This window comes from Macaca fascicularis, chromosome 15 (assembly GCF_037993035.2).
Source record: "Macaca fascicularis isolate 582-1 chromosome 15, T2T-MFA8v1.1".
Taxonomy (NCBI): domain Eukaryota; kingdom Metazoa; phylum Chordata; class Mammalia; order Primates; family Cercopithecidae; genus Macaca; species Macaca fascicularis.
The window spans coordinates 91,605,592-91,632,890 of record NC_088389.1 but is presented as its reverse complement, the minus strand read 5'-3'; positions in this window follow the sequence as shown (position 1 = coordinate 91,632,890).

Genomic DNA, 27,299 nt, shown 5'->3' with positions numbered 1-27,299 from the left:
GGGAGCTAGGCTCTGGATGAAAGGGATTGAGAGGGAGCTACAAGACAGATGAGAAATTGCTGCTGCTGCTGCTGTCATCTCTGTCACCTGTTCCTTAAAAGGCACGATGACATAGGGGTGGGGCAAGGCAGCTAAGATCATGCACCTTGAAGTCAAATACTCTGGGATCAAATCATAACTCCACCTTAGCTGACCTTATGAAAGGGTGACCTTTGGAAAGACAATAGGTTGCCTGCGACTTGAATTTCTCATTTGGGGATAATATTTAATAAAAGTAGGTGTGAGAGTTAAAAGAGGCCATATTGGCAAATGATTTAAAACAGTGCTTGGCACATAGTAACTTCACATGTTGAAGTTGGCTTTATATATGTGTGGGCTACTAAGTTATAATGACCTTTGTAAGTATCCCACTCCACTTGCCATGCATCACATAAAGACAGGTATTTGTTATAATACATGGACTGTATTCTCTTCCCACAACTACTTTGGAGGCATTGCTGGTGCCAGATGGTGTTTATATATTAAAACCTATGAAAAGCACACATTATTCAGATGAACTCAGTGACTGCTACATGATTCTGGGGAATTTGCTGTTCACACCTGGACTCTATCACACTCTGATGTGTTTAAGGGAGTGACTTCGGTTGAGATGACTGAGGATGAGACATGTTCTAGTTCATGGTTTTGCTGGTGACTGTGCTTAAATTCCTGAGGCCTGAGTTGTGATTGATTCTACGTTTCCATTTTTCTGGTGTTCAAACTGTGATATCTCCTCTTCCCGAGGTGCCTTGAATCATGAGGCACTTTCTCGGCAGCCTTGCAGGCTGTCACCCTACCCTGCAGGACTCACGCACAGTGCGAACATGTCCTCGTCTCCTTATTCTCAGTCACCATCTTCTTCCTCTTCTTCCTTCATGAGGGCCACCCTCTCCTACACACACTGGAGTCTTGCTTTGTCTCCCATGGCTCTTGCCAGGAGGAATTTTTGAGAACTTTCTCTGGTACATCCTGACTGGAGTCAGACGCTGGGAGCTGAGGCCACACTAGGTGATGGCTGGTGTGGTAGCAGAGCAGGTTGATGCTGGGGGAAAGCTACTTCTGCTCTTGGAGCTGCTGTATCAGCATTTGGGTCTGGATGAAGGATGGGAAAAATAAGTTTGCCACTTCTGAATCCTGGTAAACTGGGTCCTGAGGCTATCTGTATAGGATATTCTTCAATCAACCAATCAGATCTAAGAGTGTCTACAAGTGTCTCAAACTGTCCTTTGGATTACAGGGGATTAAAACGAAGGGTAGGAGATGTCCCTCAGCTGCAGGAATATAAACAATTACAATTACAAAACTTTTGTTGAGATGGGTAGTTTCAAAACGACATTGAGATTCAAAATATGAAGTAGGAAGGGGAATTTGGATTGAGAGGCGAGAACATTCCAGATGGACAGGAGAAGAAGGGTATGAGGAATGTTGTGCATGCTGTTTCAAAGGGCTCCACGTGGGACAAATAGGAATAATCCACTTAGAGAAATAAAGTACATCTGTTTTTCAACCACATTCACATGCAGTATCTGATTGGGAACGGAATTGGTTAGGTTGGAGATCACAGAGCTTTGCTAAGTGAGACTACAGAACTTGAAAAAGTGGAAAAAAATAACTGCTCTGCCTACCCCCAGTGGAGTCAGGCAATCAGTTTGTCTGGCTCTTTTACTCTGAATTCATGGATTCTCTGTCTAGAAGACCAGTCCTATTGAACTGTTATTTAGGTATCTGGGATTCCAGCCTCAGTTTACTGGCTCTATGCCTCTGTTTCTCTTTTATTGAATAATCCAGCCTCTTGCTCTGTGTCAGCTAACCCTCCCTTAAGTCTGAATGTCAGCCTAGGTAGAGCATGCAAAAGACCTCTACCAATACTCTTTCTTTTCCTTGCTGAAAAAGAAGATGGTCCATTAGTTTATAGACTGTTTGGAAATAATTCACACTATTCCTTAGCTGGAAAGAGGCACTTGATAATATAGCAGTCTTTTTATAAAGAACAGAATGAGAAATGTATATATTAGTTTGACTCCATGCTTTATTATTAGCCATCATTTTCAACTTCTCAGAGTGCTGTCACCCACCCCCAAAGACCTTCATCAGGGTTGACATTGGCATTGATTCAGATCACATTAGTGTAAATTTGGGTTTTCCATTGCCTACTGCTTAATAATAATCTGCAGTTTTGTCCCCATAGTATCATTAGCACCTTCCTCCTCCAGGTGCTAACAAGGGGTTGCAGAAAGCCCCCAAGCCTATAGCAATTTACACCTATGACTCTCCCTGCAGCTATTTCGTCTTCATAATCTGTCACCTTCTTCACTCAACTTCTTAACTCTCTCACTCCTCTTACAGAGTTGGCCTATCCAAAGTCAATTGATTTTTGAGCCTTATAATAAGGCTAGGGAGGCGAGGAACCTTGCAGATCATCTCATTGATATCTTCTGTTTTCCAGATGCAAAAAGTAAAGGCCAGAGAGGTTAAATGTTTTGTCCAAAGTCACACAGGAAAGTAGAGGCAGAGCTGGGCCTAGACTCTGTACCTCCTAATCCTTACTGTTCTTTCTCTCACTTGCCCTGACTGTAGCTTAGGATGAAATAGCCACCCCCATGACCCAGCAAATGCATGGATTGTGTGGTCTCTTGTGATGGAACAGAAGCCACAGTACTTAGGGACAGTCTCTAGGCTGAACTGTCAGGTTCAGCGAAAAGAGGGTAAAATTGAAGGTTGCAGAAATTTTTATAACTTTGTAATGTGTTATCCTTGAAGGCTGCTTACATATTAAATTTCTAAAGGGCATATTTATTCCTTACTATAATGGGTCAAATAGTCACTTTTTACTTACTTTCCTTTTCTCTCTGAATCTGGTGGGTCATCAGTCCTGCTGAACACTGCCTCTTGGAAGCGTTTCTCAAATTCTTTACCCAGTATCTGCTGTAAAATCTCTCCTGTTTCAGATCCCAATGACTGCGATCACTTCTTAGCTGGTATCTCTGTGCCCTGCACTCCTGACACCCACAAATCTGTCTTCCACACTCATTCCAGGGTAATGGTCTAAAACTGATCCTGTCCTTCCTCAGCACATTTTATAGGTAATAACTTCTCCTCATTTAGAGAATGGTCTCCAAACTGGGCTAAACACAGACTTTCTAGGGGGTACATGTGCACGGATAAATTTTTAAAAATCTGTGTCCAGATCTTCAATATCTGAATGAGCTAGCAATCACAAGATTTCTGTACCCCTTGCAAAAGAAAGGTAGGCTTTTTAACCATCCTAAATCTTACTTTGTGCATCGCCCTAAGATATAAAATCCTCAGAGTACCAAAAGAAGGGATGCATGGAAATCTTGGTTTTATTTTATTTATTTTTTTGAGACAGAGACTCGCTCTGTCACCCAGGCTGGAGCACAGTAGCGCGATCTCTGCTCACTCCACCTCCCGGGTTCTAAGTGATTGTCCTGCCTCAGCCTCTGGAGTAGCTGGGATTACAGGCATGTACCACCATGCCCAGCTAATTTTGTATTTTTAGTAGAGACGGGGGTTTCACCATGTTGGCCAGGCTGGTCTCGAACTCCTGACCTCAGGTGATTTGCCCACCTCAGTCTCCCAAAGTGCTGGAATTACAGGTGTGAGCCACCACACCTGGCCAGAAATCTTGTTGTTTAGGGAAGTTTTCTTGTTTTTATGACACCTTGATCCCATTGGGCTTCCTGTGTTTCCTATCTTATACATCTCTCTGTTAAGGGTAGAGCTTGGATTTGGTTGGAGTTGGGATGGTCTGAATTCAGAACAGATGGAATGGTAAAGCTTAATGATTATGGTTCTTTTAAATGTAACTGGAATGTTCTGGAAGACTATCACATTTTCAAGATAATTGTATAAAAACTAAGGATAAATAATTTATATGATTTCTCTCAGATTCAGTGTGCTTTATAGCAAGGTAGTTAAAAATTGATTTATTAATACCTAAAATACAATACTTGTTTCTTAAATAGTCAATTCTCATTTCATTTTATAAAATGTTTAACATTTTCTGTGTCCTTTTGTTTAAAAAAAAAAAATAAACCTATGATGAAAAACCTTAAATAAAGGGTATATAGTTTTTTTTCCCATAACATTTTTATGATGAAAAAAATTTTAAATGTATGGAGAGGATCAAAGAATTGTGGTGAACATTCACATATGCACCATTGAGAGTCTATAAACTTTTCTTTTTGAGATGGAGTTTTGCTCTTGTTGCCCAGGCTGGAGTGCAATGGCGCGATCTTGGCTCACTGCAACCTCTGCCTCCTAGGTGCAAGCAATTCTCCTGCCACAGCCTCCCGAGTAGCTGGGATTACAGGTATGCATCACCACACCAGGCTAATTTTGCATTTTTAGTAGAGACAGGGTTTCTCCATGTTGGTCAGGCTGGTCTCGAACTCCTGACCTCAGGTGATCTGCTTGCCTCAGCTTCCCAAAGTGCTGGGATTACGGGTGTGAGCCACAGTGCCTGGCTAAATGTTTCAATATATTTGCCTTATTGCATATAATTTACCTAGCTATTCATGTACATATCCATAAACCCACCTTGTTTTTCCATGCAGTTCAGTAAGTTGCAGACATCAGACAGTTAGATTTTCAGTTACTTAGGGGGCAATGAACAGAGTAAGTTTAAAGATCGCAGACTTACAGAAGAAAACCCAAACTCAGCTAGGCTTTCAAAGGGCTCTGTGGCGGACAGGACCGAGTCTTAGGCAGACAGTAGTTTTATTGTGCTCCCCTCCTGTGCTTTGTCCTTGGTATTTGCTGTATCCAATGCTCCAGCAATATGAAGTCGCTTGAAGTTACCCAGCACCAAGCTGATTAATGCCTCTTTGTCATGGTAGCATAGATTGTTCTCTCTGCTAGGGGTTTGCTTCCTGCCTTGTGGCTTCCCTGTCCCTCTTCTACCTCTCCTTTAAGACTTAGCCCAAGGCGCACCTTCTGTGTAGCAGAGGCTAAAGAATAAGTAAATAGAAATTAAAAGCCTGTTGAATTATATTGAGTATGATATGGTGAAAATTCCTTGGATTGCAAATCAGAAAACATGGGAGTAAAACTCTCTCCTCAAAATCTCCCTCAAAATTTTTTGTGAACCCTCCTATTATGTATAAGCTCCCCGTGGCCTGAATCCTTTATAATTGTATTTAATTATATATAATTTGTATCTAATATATTTACAAAATAACCTAGTTATATTAATATAAACAAATGCATTTAAATATATTCATATTTCTATATTTTCCATCTTCTTAGGGCATGAAAGCCAAAGTCAGAGTACCTTCTCTAACACCAATGTGTGGCTTTACAAAGGTTATTTAATCTTTCTGGATGTTAGTTTGCCTATCTGTTAAATAAAGGCAGAAATACCTGTTTTACTACCCCCTTATGTTTTCTTGAGGATAAAATATATGTGGTACATTGTTTGTAAGGTATTTGGAAATAGAAAGTGCCAGAGAAGGATAAGATATTCCTCCCACATACAGGGAGAAGGCATTGCTGGTGCAGGTACTGCAGTTTTGTTGATCAGCTTTTGTAATAACTCTGGTCACCCTCCCCTCTCTTTTTCTCAAAATTATCCCATATGGTGGCTCCTCTTTGTCTAATCTCAGGGCCAGCTGAATCTAATGTGAGAGCCTGACAGGTCCCTCAATAGGCAAGCCATGTTAGGGAGCCCACAGAGATGAGTGGAGGGGCCTCTAATCAGAATCAAATTTGAGCTTCAGTGAGGAGTTTTACAGGAAGTTTTACTACATTTTTCTTCATGCAACACTCAATGGCAATGAACCGTCTCCTAGGGCCCATGCCTGTGCCTGTTTCCCAGCCAGAGCAGAGCGAAGATATGGTACCTCCTGGTGTCAGTTAGTATTCCCCCAGCACAACTAACAGAAACCTGAAACATCTGGTTAAAGCAGTGAGAACATTTATTTTTCTCATGTGCCTGAAGTGGAGGAGTAGGAGCTTCAGGGCTGGTGAGTTCAGTGGTGTAGTCATTAGGAATCAGCCTTCTTCCATTTTCCCACTCTACCATCCTAACGTGGTACCAGCAGTTCCAGGCACCACATCCAGACAGGAAAATATCCTGACAGAGAAGTAAGAAAACAAACAACAATAACAAAAGCCCAGGTGTTTTCCTTGGGTTCACTTTTGAGATCAAGGAAATCTTTCCTCGAAGTCTTCCAGCATCATTGGCCAAAATGTTTTTGCATGCTCACTCCCAAACCAGCTGCTGTCAGGAGGAGGTTTAAGGGCACCATGATAGGCATGGCCCAGTGAGGACTCACCGTTGTGGGGTTAGTCGGTCTTAAAGTCAAACGCCATATACAGAGTAGCCACTTGAACAAAAGGAGAAGAAAAACAATGGATGTTTAAGTAACCAATAGTATCTGCTGAACTGCTTTCATCGAACTTAGCTAGGTAACCTAAGGGAAACTGGGAAGATACAAAATAAGGATGGTGCAAAAATTGGTATTAGCATATATTGTTGATTGTATTTTCTTTTTTTCTTTTTTTTTTTTTTTTTTTGAGAAGGAGTCTCGCTCTGTCGCCCAGGCTGGAGTGCAGTGGCCGGATCTCAGCTCACGGCAAGCTCCGCCGCCCAAGTTTACGCCATTCTCCTGCCTCAGCCTCCCGAGTAGCTGGGACTACAGGCGCCCGCCACCTCGCCCGGCTAGTTTTTTGTATTTTTTAGTAGAGACGGGGTTTCACCGTGTTAGCCAGGATGGTCTTGATCTCCTGACCTCGTGATCCGCCCGTCTCGGCCTCCCAAAGTGCTGGGATTACAGGCTTGAGCCACCGCGCCCGGCCGGTTGATTGTATTTTCTTACCTCTTTCTTTGTTCTTTGTGGCTGGACATTTTGACCTATTATTCCTGCTTTATTTACCAAACTACTAACCTCTGCAAATTCTGCCTACTTATATTATACTTTCATGTTGTTATCTTTAAATATTTCTCCTTCAATTTGCTCTCTCAGATCTTTTTGCAGAATTAATGTCTGTCTCCCCCGTATTTTCACAGCATGGTTTGGTACCTTTTGACATAGAGTCCCTTCTGCAAAGCTCTTTCAGTAGGCTTTGCATAAGGGAGTCTGTGTAGGTGTTTGTTTTCCAGATAGATAGTAAGCAAATGGAACTTGAGGTTATCAGTCCATTCAGTTCCCTGAGCACCTTTCCAGCATTTCAAACATACGGCACTTAGTACCTGTGTGTTCACTTAAAAAAAATGGCTTATTTTTATGGTCATGTGCAGATGTGGTCAGGAAGTAGATTCTTCATTCTCTTGTGAATAAGCTTATAAACCATGACATTGATTCCTTTGCTTCTAGATGCTTTTGACAAAATTATTTTTCAATTAGCCTATAACTCTTCTAAGGCTTAAAACAAAAAGAAAAAAAATCAAAAGTCTCTGACTTTGTTTGGCCTGAAGGAATATTATCTGCATTCAACCCTTTTGAATGGCAGGTTTCAACCAGATACCTTGGCAGCATTTCCATCCTTTACAATAGTAACTCGCAGTGTGGCTCTAGCCTCCAGTTTCTGAAAGAGCTTTCTTTGAGATGAAAACTACTCCTTTCTTCGGTTAGAGGTTGCTTTCTTTTTGCCTCTTTATCCCCTTTTTATTCTTATTGCAGAATGGCTTTTCTTTGGCATGGTGGCCCCAAAGTCTGAGCTCCTTCAGGAAGACTGTACACTTTGCATTGTCCTGGGACATGGGCCTCAGTAGCCAGTAGAACTCCCTGCAGAACTCAGCACTGCCTTAGCTCCAGAAGGCAATGGCACACTTGTGGAAAATATTTGCTTCTATCTGTTTAAGCTTCTTTCTTCTTCAGAGTTCCTCATGTAGTGACTTTCAGTTGCTGGCACATTCATGTCTATATAATCAAAGACTTCATTTGTGATACATTAAGAGTATTGGATTTATCATGGGGCCCTAGAGGATCAGAAGGGTCTTTTAAACCGATATATTCTCTTTTTCATTCTAAAAGTTGATCAGTGATCGTTGGGTCTTAAATGGGAAAGGGAAAGTTATTTGTGATGTGGCTTCATTTTATCCTTGGCTGGCCAACACCATAGGTTCTATAGGAGGTGAGGCAGAGTGGCTAGAGGAAGAGACTAGGAGAAGCAGATATGTTTCCCAGTGCTCTAACATAGTGTGTCCTGCATGGAAACAATCCTATAAATAATGATTAGGTTCAAAGGTTAACACAGAAAATTCTTTTTAATCAGTAACAAGCCTAACGTCTGAAAGTATCCTATATTCGTACAGAACCATAGTTATCACATGATTATGTTTAGTATCTTATTTGACCTTAATTCTGTATGCTAGTATTACTATCCTCATTTTACAGATAAGAAACATCCCTATCTCACAGGATCTAGCACAAAGTAAATGGTTAATAAATGTTTATTAGATGCATGAACAATCAATAGACATAGTAAATTCAGTCTTGCATGGTATTTTGGTGAAGCTGGGGCTTGAACGCAGTGCTTCTGAATCTTGGGTCCAGTCCAGAGATATTTTTATCTCAGTATTTCCCAGGTTTGCCATGGAAAGACCTCTGTGTGAGAGGAGAGTCAGTGAATCAACTGTGTCTGGGGACACAGACTGAATTTACCCAGTGACAGATTTCTTAGAGCATCTATGCTTTATTGATTTAAAAAACAAATTTGCTCTTCAAATGTAGTCACAGTTGTTGGAAAAAGGCAACTCAAACAATGCAAATTTATGTGAAATGATCACAGGGTTAACTGCCATTTAGTTTCTGTACACATCTGGGTTTTATTTTAAAGATTCATGTGAATTTAGCTTTCCATTCCATACACTCATATACAAGTTATGTTTAAAATGACTTATTAAGAACAACTGACACCAGGAAGACACACTGTGTGTATCCTGTGACTGTGGCATATGGTGCATTATGGCTTATGCCTATGTTACAGAATATCCCAGTGTCTTAGTCTGTTTGGGCTGTTAAGCAAAATATTTTAGACCGGGTAATTTATAAGCAACAGAAATGTATTGCTCACAGTTCTGGAGGCTGGGAAGCCCAAGATAAAGGCACCAGCAGATTCAGTGTCAGATAAAGGCCTGTTTTTCATATTTGGTGCCTTCTATGTGTCCTCACGTGGCAGAAGGGGTGAACTAGCTACCTCCAGCCTCTTGTATAAGGACATAAATCCCATTCATGAGGGCCCTGCCCTCCCAGCCTAATCACCTGCCAAAGCCCCCACCTCTTAATACTATTGCTGGTGATTCAGTTTTAACATATGAATTTTGGGGGGACACAAACATTCAGATTATAGCACCCAGTTAGGGAACGATGGAGTCCTGCTGCTGCTCCTGCTTCTCGAGACAGTGTGAATTATGAGGATGGATGCGGTACTAACCATCACAGTAATCCTGTTTCCATAGAGAAATACATGCTCAGTTCTCAGCAAATTAGTGTTAGGAACATAGCTTGGGACTAATTGTGTGCCTATAAGGTCCTTGCTAACCTCAAAGTGGTTTAATTTCAGTCTCAAACTTTCTGTGAATCACAGGTTACCTGGATCACTTATAAAACATTTCCTTCCCCGTGGCAGCATCCCACTGACCATATCTGGAGATACTCAGAGTAAGTGAGTTGGTGGTCCCTTGTATTGGTTGCCACAACATTTCAGGCTCATGGCTATGATGGCAATACATCACTACTTCAAGCAGTGATTTTGTTTTTTAATCAATTCTCTCCTTTGAATCAGCTTTAGCAGTTCCGCCCTCATCTCCTGACCACAGCTGCCCATGTTGAAAGGCTGAAGGTAAAGGTTTTTACAGAAAGCAGTGAGGGTTACACTTTGTTTTCAGTCACACTTGTGTGATCGGTGAAAATGAGCCTCGGCTCTGAATTAGGAGATGGTAAGAATGATGTTTCCTTCACCCTCACCTTGATTCTACCTGCTTGGTCTGTGAGTCAGCTTCTGAGGGTAGAACATAAATTTCCTCGCCCTTTATTTCCTCCCACATCATCTTCAAATCTGCATATGTCAAGATGGATGGCCTGACTTTTCTGGGGGAGGAAATCACTCTAATTTAGATTCTGTAGTGAGTAGGGGGAGGGAAACAAAGGCTCAGTTCAGTAAGAAATAAACTGAAGACTGTCCCCTTCTTCCTGACTCAAGAAGATAAGTATTGTACACAGCGGTGGAACTTTGGATAATCTCCTTGTTTGATTATTTTCTTGCACATTTCAGGGAATAGCTCTTTGTCTAGCCATTGCCTCCCTGTTGTGTCAGGCCCATCACCCAGGCATTACTCGGATGATTAAGAGCAGCACATATACTAGGTCAACAATAATATACCTTTTCTAAAAATATGTGTCTAATATGGTGTCATTGTATTGGGAGCCAGGAAAATGAATTCCACTCTCAAGAGAAATAAAATGGAAAAAGAATCCAACAGCATGATTATAACTCACTTTCCCCTTAATACCTCTTGTGCATTTTAGAGCTTCTCATAAATGTTTTTCCTTCTGTGCATTGTCTTGGTACTATTTTCATTAAGAATAGCTGGTACCCACTGAAATGGTGGCCCTGTGATCAGAGGACTATGATTTCCTCTCATCTGTTTTACTGGAAGCTCTGTGAAGTAGGAAGAGCTTGGATTTAAAGTAAGATGTCATTGACAAGCATAAGAAAGTATTTAGTTAATGTAATGACTTTCTATTAGTAGGGGAAAATAACCTGGGGTACATTGGAAAAGACAACCTACAATGGAGTGATAACAAGTAAATAAGCTGGCTCAGAAATGACTGATCGTTGTGCTTATTGCACCTGGAAAAAGAAGAATCAAGGGAAGAGAACTAACATTTATAGAGCACCCACTATGTGTAAGCCATTGCATTTATTTTAAGGACATTAAAACATTTAGATCTATAACTCACTCTGGTGGGAGTTTTTTTTTCCCTTCATTTTACAGACTCAGAAACTGAGGCTCAAATCAGTGCAATGATTTGCCATAGCCTGGAAGAGGGTAAAGCTGAGCTTCATACTGGGTTCTGTCTGATGGGTTACCATTATACCATACAAAAGGGCAAAGTGTTAATTTTAGTATTTGTGATAAAAGTAAACATATATAGGCAAATTTTATTTTATGTAATTTGAGAATGCAGAGGAGGATCCATTGCACATGGAAATGCAGTGGATATAGAAATAACTTCTATATCCAGCCTGTATTAGTTCTTGCATTGCTATAAAGAACTACCTAAGACTGGGTAATTTGTAAAGAAAGGAGGTTTAATTGACTCACAGTTCCCAGGCTGTACAGGAGGCATGGCTGGGAGTCCTCAGGAAACTTACTATCATGGCAGAAGGCAAAGAGGAAGGAGGCATGTCCTACATGGCTGGAGCAGGAGGAAAAGAGAAGGGGGAGGTGCTATGTACTTTTAAACAAGCAGATCTCCTAAGAACTGTATCATGAGACAGCATTAGGGGGATGGTGCTGAACCAGTAGAAACCACCCCCCATGATCCAATCACCTTCCACCAGGACCCACCTCCAACACTCATGATCACACCTCAACATGGGATTTGGGTAGGGACACAGGGCTAAACCATATCACAGTTCAAAATTTTACCATTAAAGTTGTATTCCTTTGGGTTACATGTTGACTGTTTAAAATACCTGGAAGACAAAACACATAGTAAAACCCCAATGTTTTAAGGTATGGTGTTGTGAAAGAAAAACAGAATCTCAGGATCCCAAATTCCCTATGCTAAAGGGTGGCTTAAGCTTGGTAACTGAGTCATGTGTAACAAACAAACAAAAATTGCCTTCCTTTTGTTTCTAGATAGCTGCAACATAGAGGGCCACAGATTTCCCCAAGTGGCCTCCCTCACAAATTGCTCACAAGCAAAAATTCCTGTTGGACCCCAGATCTTTCAGAATACACGTGCCCCCTATAACCTCACCCTAAAATAGAGTTCTGTTGAATCTTACCCTGATAATGTAAATTAATATCTTATCTTCACAGATAACTAGACAAAAACAAGACTAGAAATCATCCTTCGTCCCATCCCAGGCAACTGCATAATTGACTTCTTTTACTCTGTGTTTACTTTATCTTATGTAAAATGTAGATCTACTGAGCACAAGATGAATGCATAATTGACTGTTCCCCTACTCCTTTGTTTCATATGTAAAATGTGAATTCAGTGAGTGCTAATCAAAGCCTTATAAGAATAAAACCAGTTGCCTCAAAGCCTACCCTCCCTTTTTTTTCCCTCCTCCCCCCCACCCTCTCTCCTCTTTAAATACAGAAGTCCTCAAAACCCTCTTTGGAAAAGGCACACAGGCACAGATCACACAGGCTCTTGTGAGTTATTCCACCCCCCCACCAGGAGTGTCTTTAATCTTTGCAAAATAAACCTCAAAATTGATTGAGATTTGCCTCCACTTTTTGTGATTTACAATGTCCAGTTCTCTTCTAGGACGAGTAAATTTCATATCCTCCAAATCTTGAGAAACTCAGTAGTTACTATCGTGCAGAGATGGGAATATTCAGGGCAGGCTGGAAGTAGGAAGGGCAATGCTGACCAGCAGTGAGCCAGGGAGGGGACCAGCCACCATGTCACTTTTCTCCACTACAGATAGTCTTAATAAAATAGCAAGAAATGTGAAAGTAACAGTTCTGTCAGTACACACCACAAATTGTCAGGAGCTCTGAGAATAGACCTCAAGGAAGTATCTGAAACGTTGGCAGAAAATGGGGAGAGGGAGTCTGGCTAGCAGCTTATGTTCAGTGTGTGTGTGTGTGTGTGTGTGCATGCGAGCATGCGATAGAGACAGACAGAAAGAGGAGGTTAGGGATGAATGTGTCCTCACTCCCAGAGCCCCCTTTTGAATTTGTTATGCCTGTTTATGCCTCCAGAAGCCTCCCATTTACCCTTGTGTCCAGAATATTCGTCGTTTTAAATTTTCATTGCTCTATCACCCATCCCCTTTCCAAACACACACACACACACACACACACACAGCCTTCTTTTCCAGTGACATTCGAAAATCTCCTAGAATCTTGTACAATTGATTGCTAATGGCTTTCTTTAGATATGTCCAGTAAATAGTTAGCACTAAAGTGTCTATAGGTGGCACTCTTAGCTCTGATCACAGGTCTACCAACAGGAATGTGAGCTGGCTGTGGAGGAAGTACAGATGGATGCTGACTTCAGTCTGTTGGCTCTAGGATAGGGAGCCCAAAGTAAGATTCAATATCCCTTTGGCACCTGGAGGGAGTCCTTTCAACTCATAGGTATTCCCTCAGGCTAACCCTAACTCCCTTCACCCACTGTCTGGTGGTTGGAGATTCACTCATTCACCCGTATAGCCTCTTCACTCCCAATTTCTAAGCAATCAACGGTTTATGTTCTTGTGGCCTTAGGGCCTAAGTATTAAGCTCTCCCCCATGGTGGGAATCCTAGGTGTTCCAGTGCTCCGCACTGTGCTTTTGGCTTCCAAGGAGATCCTACTGCTGGGGTGTAATCCCCTGGATACATCTCCCTGCTGGAGAAAAAAAGTTGAAAAGCACAATAGCTATGAATCCATACCCCTTAAAACCATTGGTGACTTAGTGGAGTTTCTGAAACATGCCTTTAGTGGGTAGTTCTCCACCTCTCCTTTTACTTCTCATTAACAAATAAATAAAAAACACGAAACTCGAGATAGGAGAGGTGGGGGAGAAACCACGCAATTCTTTCAGCTGCATTTGTGGTTCAAATAGAAGCAAGGAATGCTATAAATGTTCTGACAAGGATTGAGGATATTTTTGTATTGACAGATGCACATGTGGGAGCAGCCTGTGGTGTCATTTTGGAAGGAAGGCTCCCAGCTTCCAGGGTCATTAAAGCCAGGTGTTCTTCCTTGCTTTCCCATTAACCTCTGCTTGGAAAGAAGGCTTATGTTCTGCCCAGACCAGATTGGCCTCACTGGTGGTAACAGACTTGTACTCGAAAGCCCACCCTGGTAAAAACAAAACAAAGCACAAAACAGACTGGAGTTTATTGTGAGCTGATAATAATAGATTGGTTTAAACCCTCAGCTTTGTTTCTCTGGGCTCAGAGTACCTGGAAAGACCTGGAAGTGGTTATAATGGTTTGTAAACTGCTAGCAGCACACAGCCCAGACCTAGGGGAAGTGCCTGGAATGCTGAGAGAGAAAAGGGAGAGAGTTGTACTGTGGGTTCATGTTCAAATAGGAAAAGAAATTTACTTTTTCCCCATATATTACCTTCTTTAATTTCTTTTTTGTTTATGCTACCAGCATTTCTCCAAGACTAAAAATCTGAATTTTCTCCATCCTCCTTCATCTTTCATCATTTATAGCCAATCATCAGTCACATTTTTCCAGTTTCACTTATTCTGTCAATTTTCCTTAAGTCTCCATGTCACGTGCACACAGACACACACACACTCACATCCCATGTCTTTCCATTCCATTGTCACCCACTCTAGCTCTGACCTTTACCAAAATTCAATAACTCAGTTGAGTTTCTTGATACCTTCCAATCTCAAATATCTGTTTCTGCCAGTTTGGGGCACTCACCACTATGAGACTAGGTCCGATCAGCCTCCTTACCTCCTCGTAAATCTTTAGTGGCCACTCACTAGACGATCAAGTCCAGGTTCTTTACTCAAGGACTAGATGCCTCTTGAAGGAAAAAAAAATATTTAATTCACATTTTTACTTTCGGGGTGCCTAGGACTCTAAAATATCTACTGATATGAATTCAAATGAAGGGAATGCAAGGTCTTTGATATCATCTCATAATCTGGTATTTTAGTTTTTCCCCCTGTAGCAGATGCTGTCTATGGCTTGTCTCTGAGAAGTCACCTGCAGCTTCAGTAGACAGTTGTTTGTACACCTAAAGGACTTCCTGCCTCAAGTGCCTGTGTCTCTTTGCTTGATGGCTTCCTCTAGCTGAAGGTGCAGGCTCAGCTGAAAGTGCATTGGAATTATGCCCCAGGAAGCAGCAACCCTCAGCCAAAGACAGATGGGAGTTGGTGGGTAACAACCCAGCTTCCTTGTCCCTTGGGAGGGCAATTCTGAATTGTGTTTCATGCAGTCTTTCAGTAGGTCTCCAGTGGGAATGTGTTCCTCTTACCCACAGTGGTAACCCACCCATTAACACACTCTTCATTGACTTTCCCTTCTTTCTCTGGATGATTTTGCTATTTCCTCTACTAGTTTCCTGGAATCACTCCAAAATAAGCTATATGAGCCCAAATTCTTGTCTCTGGTCTGCTTTTAGGGGAACTCGATCTTTCCTTTGCAACCCTAGCTCCACACACGGGGCTACAGACTGTCCTCTGCACAAATCCTGTGCTTTTCCATCTCCACCAGAGTTGTTCCCTCTGCCTGGAATACTTCCTTTTATATCTGTGGATCAAGAATCCATTTATCTTTGAAAACCTCACAATCTATCCTTCTCTAAAGATGTAGAACATATTCTCCCTTGCACAGTAATTTTTTGGGATTTGTTTTATTTTTTCTACTAGACTATGAGCTCACTGGGGGTATGTTGTCTTTGTCTTTGCATTTATCACACTGACTGGCACTAGTATATGCTGAATAAATGAATGTTGACTGATAGTTAAGTGGACGGTCAGGGATGGAAGTCTTTCATTCTCCATGTGTCTGGTTCCTCATTGTCTGACACATGGGAGATAAAGCATTTCTAATTCCCAGGACACTAATGGATCAAGATGTGATTTTGCTTCAGTTGGCTTAAAGATTCCAGGCATTCACTGAGTGACCCTTCCTGCAATTCCAAAAGCAGAGCAACAGAATCAGATGATATTTTTTCAGGCTTGAAACCAAGTAGTTGTAGCACAAAAGAGGATTCTGTGGTACTCATGGCCCCTTGTGTTGTGGCTGGAGCTGACCTGTAGCAAATGTACTTTTAGTGACCTCAGAGCATATTACAACCTCATTTTTCAATTATAATTCCTTCTCACCATCCTAGGTGGAAAAAAGTGATTACCAGGGGTATTATGGAGGGAAAGCTAAACAGGGTTACACAGAAGGGGCTGATGGAACATGTGTGGCCTGTGCGTGTCTCCCAAGGGATCAGCCATCACATATCCTGTCCTCCCTTCTAAGTTGTATGGTTACTGAGATAGCCCAAGGCCTGCTTTCCAAGACCGCTGGGCTGCAACATTAGAGTATCTCTCTGGGAATAAATGCCTCAGCTGGGTCCTGCCTTTCAGCCTGAGCTGCATTCATCATAGATGGTTGAAGGTCAGATTCTTAAGATAGTCAGAATGAAGCAGCTAACTGTTGGTGGGTTCCTAGATCCCTCAAGTTGGGGGTGGGGCCTGAGCCTGAATCCTAGACAGTCTGTCTCCAAAGAGATGTCTTCCACATACATGAAGCTGAGATTGTGTGTGTCTATGTGCCTCTGTGTGTCTGCATTTAATATGATATATGACCTTAAGAATCTTGAGACATGATAGAATTTTAGTTCTAAATTTCCTTGATATGGTTTAGCTCTGTGTCACCACCCAAATCTCATCTGGAATTGTCCCCATGTATTGAGGGAGGGAAGTGATTGGATCATGGGGGTGGTTTACCCCATGCTATTCTTGTGATAGTGAGTTCTCATGAGATCTGATGGTTTTATAAGCATCTGACATTTCTCCTGCCTGCACTCCCTCCCTCCTGCCACCTAATGAAGAAGGTGACTGCTTCCCCTTTGCCTTCTGCCCTGGTTGTAAGTTGCCTGATGCCTTCCCAGCCATGTGGAACTGTGAGTCAATGAAACCTTCTTTGCTTATAGATTATACAGTCTCTAGTATTTCTTTATAGCAGTGTGAAAATGGACTAATATATTCCTCAAAAGAAGTAAGATGAAGTCTATAATGACTTCTGTTCACATATCTACATAGCAAATTCAGATCAGACAGAGTTTCATTTTCCCTTGATTAATTCTTTCTATTTTCACTATTGCTCACATCTGTGTGCTTCTGAGGAAGTGAAAATGTGATTCCCAGCAAGATTAAGGCTTCTATTTCTCTCCTCCATGTAGAATTGGGATCATATAGCCTTTGTTTCAGAATCGTGGATCTGTCCCCATCTTAAATTTTTAGGATTTCATTTATAACATCCAGTTATCGCAATATAGTTGACCCAACCCATGTCTTGAACAAGTTTTGCTTGTGGGATGTGATCAAGCAGCTTTGTTATCTCCCAAAGTCCATTTAACTCACTTCTCTTGGTTTATTTCTTTTCCTTCTGTGGATACAAACTCAGGCATCCCCACAAATTTTCTAGATACTTTAGGTATTACCAATAGTCTTAGCCAGATATGAAAATTCCTAGCTCCATGTAATCCAAATTTCTAACTTGATTTAAAGGTAAAACTTTCCCTCTCTCTTTGGGAGACCTTGCAGCAGGACACCCACCTCTTGTGGGAGAAGGAGATAGCCTCTTTTCCCTTATCCTGCTTTCAGGTTCTGCTTCTTCCCTCCCCCATCATGCTAAACAACACTTCTAATCTCTCCAGGATTAGTGGATGGGACTAGGAAGTATGGAGAGAGATGAGAACAGGAAAGTTTTTACTTAGTCGAGATGGTTGTGAACTGATGTCATTATTTGGTTCTGGTAAGTTTTAAAAGAGGATTCTTTTGCTTAAGAGGTACTTTGTAGATTCTTCAGGAATCTATATTTCTAGGGTTTTCTCACCTGTAGTCTCCCTGGTGCAGAAGATGACCTCTATTCTAGCTCATTCCTTGCAATTGCCTCTTCAGCCCATGGAACAGTATTTTACCCTCAGCTTCTCGCTGTGAAGAAACTTTCATTTTGTGAGATATTAGTTATCTTCATACTAGCCATCTCTGATCCTGACACATTTTGCATGCTTTACCTTAGTGTCTTTGGGAGTTGCAGGATGATATCCACATAGTTGCCACCTTTCCTGTGCTCCCACCATTAGGACAGTTGGCTAACCCACCTCTTGATTTTTAGATTCTTCAGTGTGAGTAACACATTAGTCAGCTAACTGAGTGGTTCTGTTGAAGCCCTTCTCAGGAGGTTTAAGATAAAGGGCAGGTACCCTTTCTTCATGAAGGAAAAACTCATAGCACACCAATTGTCCTTTGTAAAAATCCTCTCCACAAATGCTGTCTTAATCTTCAATTTTGACTATTTGTACCCTTGACATAGACAAAAAGCTTGAATTGTTTGACAGGTTTTTTATTATCTTCCATATCAGTCAGGGTAGGGTAGGTTGTGCTGCGATAACAAATAATCCCCATTTTTCACTGGCTCATGACAAAAAGGCTTATTTCTCACACTACATATCTTTCAGGGTCAGCTGTGTTTTGCTCCTCAATGTCTCTACCCCAAGACTCGGGCTGACAGTGCAGTCTCTCTCTGAAACATTAGTTATTGTGACATAGGGTAAACATGAGTATGGCAAAGCACTTACTGATTTTGAAGGCTGCTGTCTGGATTCTTCTGCCTACATTTTGTTGACCAGAGCAAACTACATGGACAATCTAATGTCAATGAGGCTGAGTATATTTCCTTCTCATCCCAGGATGAACCAGTAAATATTTGTGAACAATAATATAATCTATCATACCTTTTAAAAAAACTTGTACCTTGGTACACCTCATTTTGGAATGTAATCGCTCTTAAATTCTCTGGCTTCAGGAACATTTCCACTTTAATGCCCTGTTACATGTGTGGCTTCTGTAAGTGATATATCATGGGGTAGTAGAAAGGGTTTTAATTCTGGAATCCCATTTGAACACTTAACTAGTATAAGGCTTTGAGCAAGTTAATTTGTTTGGGCCACTGTTTGTTCATCTTTAAAATGGGACTTAAAATAATGCTTTCTTCAGGGTAACTGTGGGGATTGTCATTAGTGCGCATAAAGGGCTTGGCATCAGTGATGCTACCTCTGTTCTATACATCTTGGGGATAAGGGAGACAAAACTGTGACAACAGATGATGATGTTCTGAAGTCCTGATGAATTTTGAAGTCATTCTAGGATTACCCTTTCTCAAAAACTTCCAAAAAATAATCCTATGGAGTCAAATAATAATAATAAATCCATATTCTGGCCAAAACCTCCATATTATGGCCTGAAATCTGGCTATTCCAGGCCATAAAACTATCCGAGAAAGAAATGTTGATATTTACAATGGAATTTTCTGATTAAGCCTAAAGCCCAATATTATTTTCAAATGATGGCTAGAAGTGGGCGGGGGGCGGGGGGTAGGGGAAACTTCCATTCTGAAGGTGTCAGCAATTTTTCTGTATCTCTGGAGGTGTAGACTTGAATTCACCTTTGAGGGCAGATTTCTTCCTTGTTCTGAGGAAACACCAACTACCAAAACAACAAAGAAAGCCCTCTCCTGGAACTTGACTGTGCAAAGGTAAATCAAAGATCTTTTTCAGATATGTGGAGGTGCCAGGCCAGCGTTCTCAGAGAGGTGGCTGCCAGCCTGATCACCCCCATCCATATCTTTGATTCATTAATGATATTTACAAACAAGTATGCAGTACATAAAAATTAGGAGATGTCATCTAAGGCTCCATATTTTTCTTGAAAAATCAGAAAATCTGATGCATATCCTGGTGTTCTCACATGGAAACCTGGGTGCTAAGTAGGAGTTGCTCTCTTTTGGTTGGAGTGTTACCGTACTGGTTTTTGTTATCTGCCTTGGCCTTGTAAGAATATGAGTTTGGATTCTGGTTTTAGACAGAAAGCAGCTAAACTCTTCTGCACAATAATTAAAAAGTTACAGATTAGTTCTTTGGAAGCACAGCTCTGATTAGTTCTTTTGAAGCACAGCTCTGATCCTGCTGAAAACTCTCCAAATGCCTCCATTGCCTAAGGAATAAGACTCCAGATTCTTTATTTTTGCCAGGCCTTTAACATGCTCCATGGTCTGGATACAACTGGTTTGTTCATTTCCTTTGTTCCTCTGCTAGTTGTCATTATTTATGATCCCTTCTATATACCCCTGCATATCCCCGCATCTATGACTTTATTCATATCCCCGCATCTATGACTTTATTCAGGACTAACAGCAATCACAACTAGTATTACTAGGTGCTTATGTGCCATGCTTGAGAATTGGAGCTATTAGTCCCATGTTACCAATGATAAGTTGAGATTAGAGGAGTAAGATATTTTGTCCAGGTTATACAGCATAAAGTAGTGGTGTAGGGATTTGAAGTTTGATACCACAGTTCACTCTATCTCCAAGACACCTGACTGCCTCCCTCTGCCCTTTGCTAGGAATACCTTTCCCCTAATCCACTGCATTCTTACACATCTATCAGTCTTCTAATTTAGAACAAATATCAACTCTTCTATTAAGAGTTTTCCTGATTTCCTCCATGTTCCCCATCCCATCCCCCAACCAATTACCACACTTCTAAAATAGTCTCTGAATAGTCTTTTGTTTTCCTAAATATCTGGAGAACATGATGTTTACTTTGTGATACTAATCACATTTGATCATGTATTATTTTGCTCATTGAGAACAATATCCATGCCCCTGTGTCCCCCAGAATATTCAGCATTTTACATCAGAGATAGCAGGGCCCCAATATATATTTGCTGAAAAAATGAATCTCAAAGATGATTATTACTCTCCTTTGATGCCTAAGCTGATTTTGTCTGGTGGCTTTCCTAAGAGCCACTTATAGACAGCTCAGTTTGTCTGACACAACCCAAGGGAGTCCGCTAGAAATGACAGCCAATTCTGCTAAATGATATACACCCACACTCCAAATTGGACAGGCACAGAGTTCACCTGCTTTAAAATAAGGCAACTCTTTATGGAATATTCTGAGCTAATAACAACTATTTAATGTTGCTATAGCAATTATGATGAAAAGCTCTCTTTGCCCCTCTTCCAGGAGCACCCTACTGTTATTCACCCTGGAAGTACAGGATGCCCAGCCAGCCTCTTCACCTCCAGCAAAGCAGCTCGGCCCCCCATTGTTGGTCCTTTGGAATTTCCAGCCAGTTGTTAGGAACAGTTCATTCTGTATTCCAAATTACGAAGCCCGTTTCTCTTGAGGTAGGGGCAGGCATCCCTTACACCCTGCCTTTGGCTGTGGGTAGCAGGAATACAGCCCATTAAATTACCTCTTTAAAAAAATTTTCTGTGTGGTTTTGGTGAAGCCTTTTCCATGAGGCTTAGAGTTAGGATGCAACACTCTCTTGTATCTACCTCTCACAGACTGGGAGACTATGTGGGCCACACAGTATCATTCTCTCCCCAAAACACAATATCCCAAATAATTCTTTCTTCCATCTTCCTCTGTTTCAATCCTCCATTCACAATTCTTTTATATGTCCTAGATGTGATGGGGAGTTTCAGAATTGTGACATGAGTTTTTGTTCCATATTCTTTGTAAATCCTCTGTTATCTTCTACATATTTATCAGTTAGATGGTAACTGATAATTTATCAGTTAGTTAGATGGCTTGATATTCTCTGACAGTTCTCAGATGCTTGGTCTATTTTTTCTACTTTTTTCCCCCCAGAATTTCAATTTAGATACTTTTTATCAATCTATATTTAAGTGCACTGATTCCTCTCCTGTGTTCTATCTGCTATTTCACTCTTAGAATAAGTTTTCATTTTGGTTTTATACTTTTTCATTTTGGAAATTTTCATTGGTTGCCTTTATAATCTTAATTTCCCTTCTGAAATTCCCATCTTGGAATGCATTTTTCCACAAGTCTTTATTACATCATTTATTTTAAAGTTATTTTCTTAATAAAATTCAACCCCCTTCAAAATCTCTCAATAAACTAGGTATTGAAGGAACATACCTCAAAATAATAACAGCCATCTAGGACAAACCCACAGCCAACATTATACTGAATGGGCAAAAGTTGGAAGCATTCTTCTTGAAAACTGGCACAAGGTTGACCTCTCTCACCACTTCTATTCAACATAGTATTGGAAGTCCTAGCCAGAGCAATCAGGCAAAAGAAAAAAGTAAAGCACATCCAAATAGGAAGAGAGTAAGTCAAACTATCTCTGTTTGCAGATTACATGATTCTATATCTAGAAAACTCCATATTCTTGGCCCAAAAGCTCCTTCAGCTGATAAAAAAACTTCAGTAAAGTTACAGGATACAAAATCAATGTACAAATATCACTAGCATTCCTATACACCAATAACAGTCAAACCAAGAGCTAAATCAGAAAGGCAATCCCATTCACAATTGCCACAAAAAGAATAAAATACCTAGGAATACAGCTAACCGGGGAGATAAAAGATCTCTACCTTAAGAATTACAAAACACTGCTCAAAGAAATTGGAGAAGACAAACAAATGGAAAAACATCCCCTGCTGATGGATAGGAAGAATTAATGTCATTAAAATGGGTATACTGCCCAAAGCAACTTAAAGATTCAATACTATTCTTATCAAACTACCACTGACATTCTCCATAGACTTAGAAAAAGCTATTTTAAAATTAATATGGAACCAAAAAAGAGCCTGAATAACCAAGGCAATCCTGAGCAAAAAGGACAAAACTGCAGGCATCATGTTACCTGACTTCAAACTATACTAGAAGACTACAGTAACCAAAACAGTATGGTACTGGTACAAAAATATACACATAGACCAATGGAACAGAATTGAGAGCCCAGAAATAAGGCTGCACACCTACAGCTATCTGATCTTTCACAAAGTTGACCAAGAACAAGCAATGGGGAAAAGACTCCCTGGTCTATAAATGATAGATAGCTGGGACAACTGGCTAACCATATGCAGAAGATTGAAGCTGGACCCCTTCTTTACACCATATACAAAAATCAACTCAAGATAGATTAAAAACGTAAGAAATTCAAAACTATAAAAACCCTGGAAGACAGCCTAGGCAATACCATCCTGGACACAGGAACAGGCAAAGATTCATGGCAAAAACACTGAAAGCAATCACAATAAAAGCAAAAATTGACAAGTGAGTTATAACGAAACTTAAGAGCTTCTCCATAGCAAAAGAAACTATCAACAGAAAAAACAGACAACCTACAGAATAGGGGAAAATATTTGTAAACTATGCATCTGACAAAGGTCTAATATCCAGCTTCTATGATGAACTTAAGCAGATTTACAAGAGAAAAACAACCCCATTAAAAAGTGTACAAAGGGCATGAACAGACAATTCTCAAAAGAAGACATACATGCGGCCAACAAGCATATGAAAAAAGCTCTATCACTGATCATTAGAGAAATGCAAATTAAAACCATAATGAGATACCATCTCACACCAGTCAGAATGGCTGTTATTAAAAAGTCAAAAAATAATAGATGCTGGTGAGGTTGTAGAGAAAAAGGAACGCTTATACAAGCAGCATGGAAATTCTTCAGAGAGCTAAAAGCAGAACCACCATTTGATCCAGCAATCCCATTACTGGGTATACACCCAGAGGAATATAAATGATTCTATCATGAAGACACATGCTTGCGAATGCCTATTGCAGCACTAGTCACAATAGCAAAGAAATGGAATCAACCTAAATGCCCATCAATGAAAGGTTGGATAAAGAAAGTGTGGTACATATCACCATGGAATACTATGTAGCCATAAAAAAGAATGAGATCATATCTTTTGCAGGAACATGGATGAAGCTGGAGGCTATTATCCATAGCAAACTAATGCAGGAATAGAAAACTAAATACCACATGTTTTCACTTATAAGTGGGAGCTCAATGATAAGAACTTATGAACACAAAGACAGAAACAACAGACACTGGGGTCTACTCGAGGGTGAAGGGTGGGAGGAGGGGAGAGGAGCTAAAAAGATAACTATTGGGTACTGGGCTTAATACCTGGGTAAAGAAATAATATGTACGACAAACTGCCATGACACGTGTTTACCTATGTAACAAACACATGGACCCCCAAACGTATAAAATTTTTTTTTAAAAAATAACAAAGTTCTTTTCTTGTACTTCCAAGTTGGAATTATTTGGGGACCTGCCTTTATTGAATATTTCTTCTCTTAAGCTTGGATCACCTTTACATATCTTCTAACCTTTAATTGTATGCTGAGATTGTGTGCCCTCCCCCCCACCACCAAAAAAAGGGTGGAGACTGAATAAAATAACTTTTACCCTTAAAAAAGGACATATTCCTTCTTCTGTCAGTTCTTTGGTATGGGATCTGGTATAAGATCTATCAGATGCTAGTAAGGGAAGCTACTCAGTAGTTGTGCAAGTGGTGCTGGGTTTTGTTGCAATGCTAGATTCCGTTCCCTATCTACTTCAAATGTTTTGAGGAAGGGATTAGGACTTTCCCATTAGCAGGTTACGAGATCTGAGTAATCTGTGAGATTCTTGAGATTTTGTCTCTGTTTCAGAAGATAGTCACCAGATTCAATCAAACTGTGATTGATTTCTTTGCATTCCTGCCGGGATGCTAGATTTTTGGGTCACAGAGAGTTTGTTTTCTTGGCTTTCTGAACTTAGTAAGTTCTCTCTTTCCTTCTGCTTTGTTCCTAGCTTTAGGAGGATAGCTTCAGTGTATTAGGTGAGAGTGTGGACTGCCTACTGGAACAACTTGAAGGACTTCTCTCAGTTCTGTCTCTAGACTTGGACTTGAGGAACTTCCCACATGCTTCATGAGGGATTTCTCTCAGTCTCCTGCCCTGCCTCCATCCATCAGTGTACTAAACCTTTCACTTTGAGAAGGCTAGTAGAAAAGAGGTGGTAGATAGGTATGGACTCACTGTGTGGCTGGTCGTCTTCAGGATTTTAATTTTTCTTTATAGATCCTATGCAGCTATTAAACATTTATTAAAAAATACAGATTGTTTCTCCTTATTCCCATTTAAATGGCTTCCTCTTCCTCCTACCTCTGTGCTAAGGATGAAAGCAGCTATGTGTCTCTTCTCTTCTACAAAACGCTATCATTTTCTGAAATCTGGTTCATTTAAGTTTTTTCTATTTTCAGATCTCTGACAGGTTTTTAAAAAACTATGACTTTGTAGCTTATGTGGTTTCTTCTTGTTAGAGTGAGAACTACACTCTTCACTTTCTGTATTTTAATTGGAGGCCAAATGTGAACATTATTCTGGTCTATAAGTATACCATGATTTATTTAACCATTCCTTAAGAACTGGGTATTTATAATGTTTGTAATTTTTCACTACATTAAATAACTTTGCAATAAATAATAACTTTATCATCTCAGGTTATAAGTCATAGTCATTTTTCCTACATATTTGCTTAGTATTGATTCCTCTAAGTGGTAAATGAAAGGGGCATGAGGGAAGCTTCTGAAGTGCTGTTAATGTTCTATTTCTTAATCAGTGCATTGGCTACACTCGTTTGTGTTTTTAAAAGTTTTTTTGTGAAAATTCCATGAGCTGTATACTTGTGATTTGTTTTGACTTTTCTGTATGTATGTTAAAACTTAAAATTTTATTGGGTTGGAAGTTTTTGTGTACAACTGTGTGTTCCCTCAGAGTTGTCTATTAATATTTTATGGGTGCTGATTTAGACCAAATCATTTAACTTTTATAATATACTTCATTTTCTTTATGTATAAAACGTGACAGTGAACATCACATATTTATGTGAATAAAATGAGATGAACACTTGAAAATGCTTTGAAAACTATGAAGTTGCATACAAATGTAGAAAACATCTTTATATTTAACTATAAATGAGTTTGAATCACACACAAGTCTGAGTATCCTGGGATATCTAAGAGTGCTCCAGAGTGAGCGATAATGTGTGAACTTTGGGAAAATCCAGAGTTAAACAGACTAGCATTGACTCGGTACAAATTTGTGGCAACAAAATTTGCATTCAGTATCTTTTCTATCCTGGAAATTCTGAACTTCAAAGTCAGTGCTCTTCCTATGCCTCCCTATTCCTCATTTCTAGGAGACAGGAGACAGCTTGGAACAGTGACTTCTCTGACTCCTGATTGTAAAGTGCTGCCATTTTGTTCACCATGAATTTGTTAGCTCCTTCCAAAACGGTGGTTTCACTTGCCTCATATACAGAAACTACAGGGTCAAAATAAGTGAAAACAGCGAAAGCCTGGCACAGAGGAATTCACAGGAGTAGGTTAACTTTTCTTATAGAGTATTTGAGTGGTCATTTGTATGGAATAAAGTTAGAATGAATAAACCCAGGTGAAAATATCAAATATTGCATGTGGCACACCTTAGACCTTCAGTCAATAGGAGTTCTCTTCTTTTCTCTCCTTTCCCTGGATCCTCCTTGCTTTTTGTGTCAGTGGAAATATGCTTCTATAGAGATTTCACCCTAGCCTCCCTGCCTTAAAAAGCATTCCTGCTGGTTAACAAACCACGGAGGAGGGGCAAAGCAGAGACGGCTTGGCAATACGCCCTGCTAGGAAAGAACTCTGCTCTATGAGATGGTAAAGTACTTTCAGGCCCACTCTTCAGAATGCACAGTGCTGAGTGTAAAAGTATCATTATTGTAAACTCGAGCAAAGTACAGCCTAATCACAGTTGATAAAGGAAAGGGGAGGAGAAGCCTGCAATTCACATTTTAAAAATCAGTGGTGTTTTCTCTGAATGGCACTTCTTTCCTGCCAGGTCTTTTCTTGACTATACCATCTCAGGGGCTGCCAACAACCTTGTCAAACAACAAAGAATCTTTGTAGTAGAAAAGTATTTGAAATGTCTTCTAGGCCTGTTTTCTGACCACCTATCTCTAGTAATGGAGATGATGTGGTTGCTATTTGGGGGCTTGGCAACATTTACCAACCTTCCAACACTGAAATTGCTTCTTGGAAAAATAGACCAGAAAAGTTCGAAAGAACCTTTGAGATGGTTTACTTCAGTGTCCTCTTTCTCTGGATTCTGCAACTGAAGCTCAGAGAAGTTAAGTTATTAATCCAATGGTTTTGTGTTAGTTAGGATCCAGGGATAGAACTGAAGTCTAAGTACTCCTGAGGGGGGCATTTTGAAGAACTGGCAAATCAAACTTTGTTGCTTTATTGATTATTGTATTAGTCTTTTGCTTGCCATTCCAAAATATTCCAGAGTGGGTGCCTCAAACAATTGACATTTATTTATTTTTCACAGTTCTGGAGGCTACAAGTCTAAGGTCAAGGTGCCATCATTGCTGGTTTTTAGTGAGGGCTCTCTTTCTGTCTTGCAAATGGCCACCTTCTCACTGTGTGCTCACATGACTTTTCTATGTGAATGCGTGGAAAGAGAGAGCTGATTTGTGCTCCTTCTCCTTATAAGGAC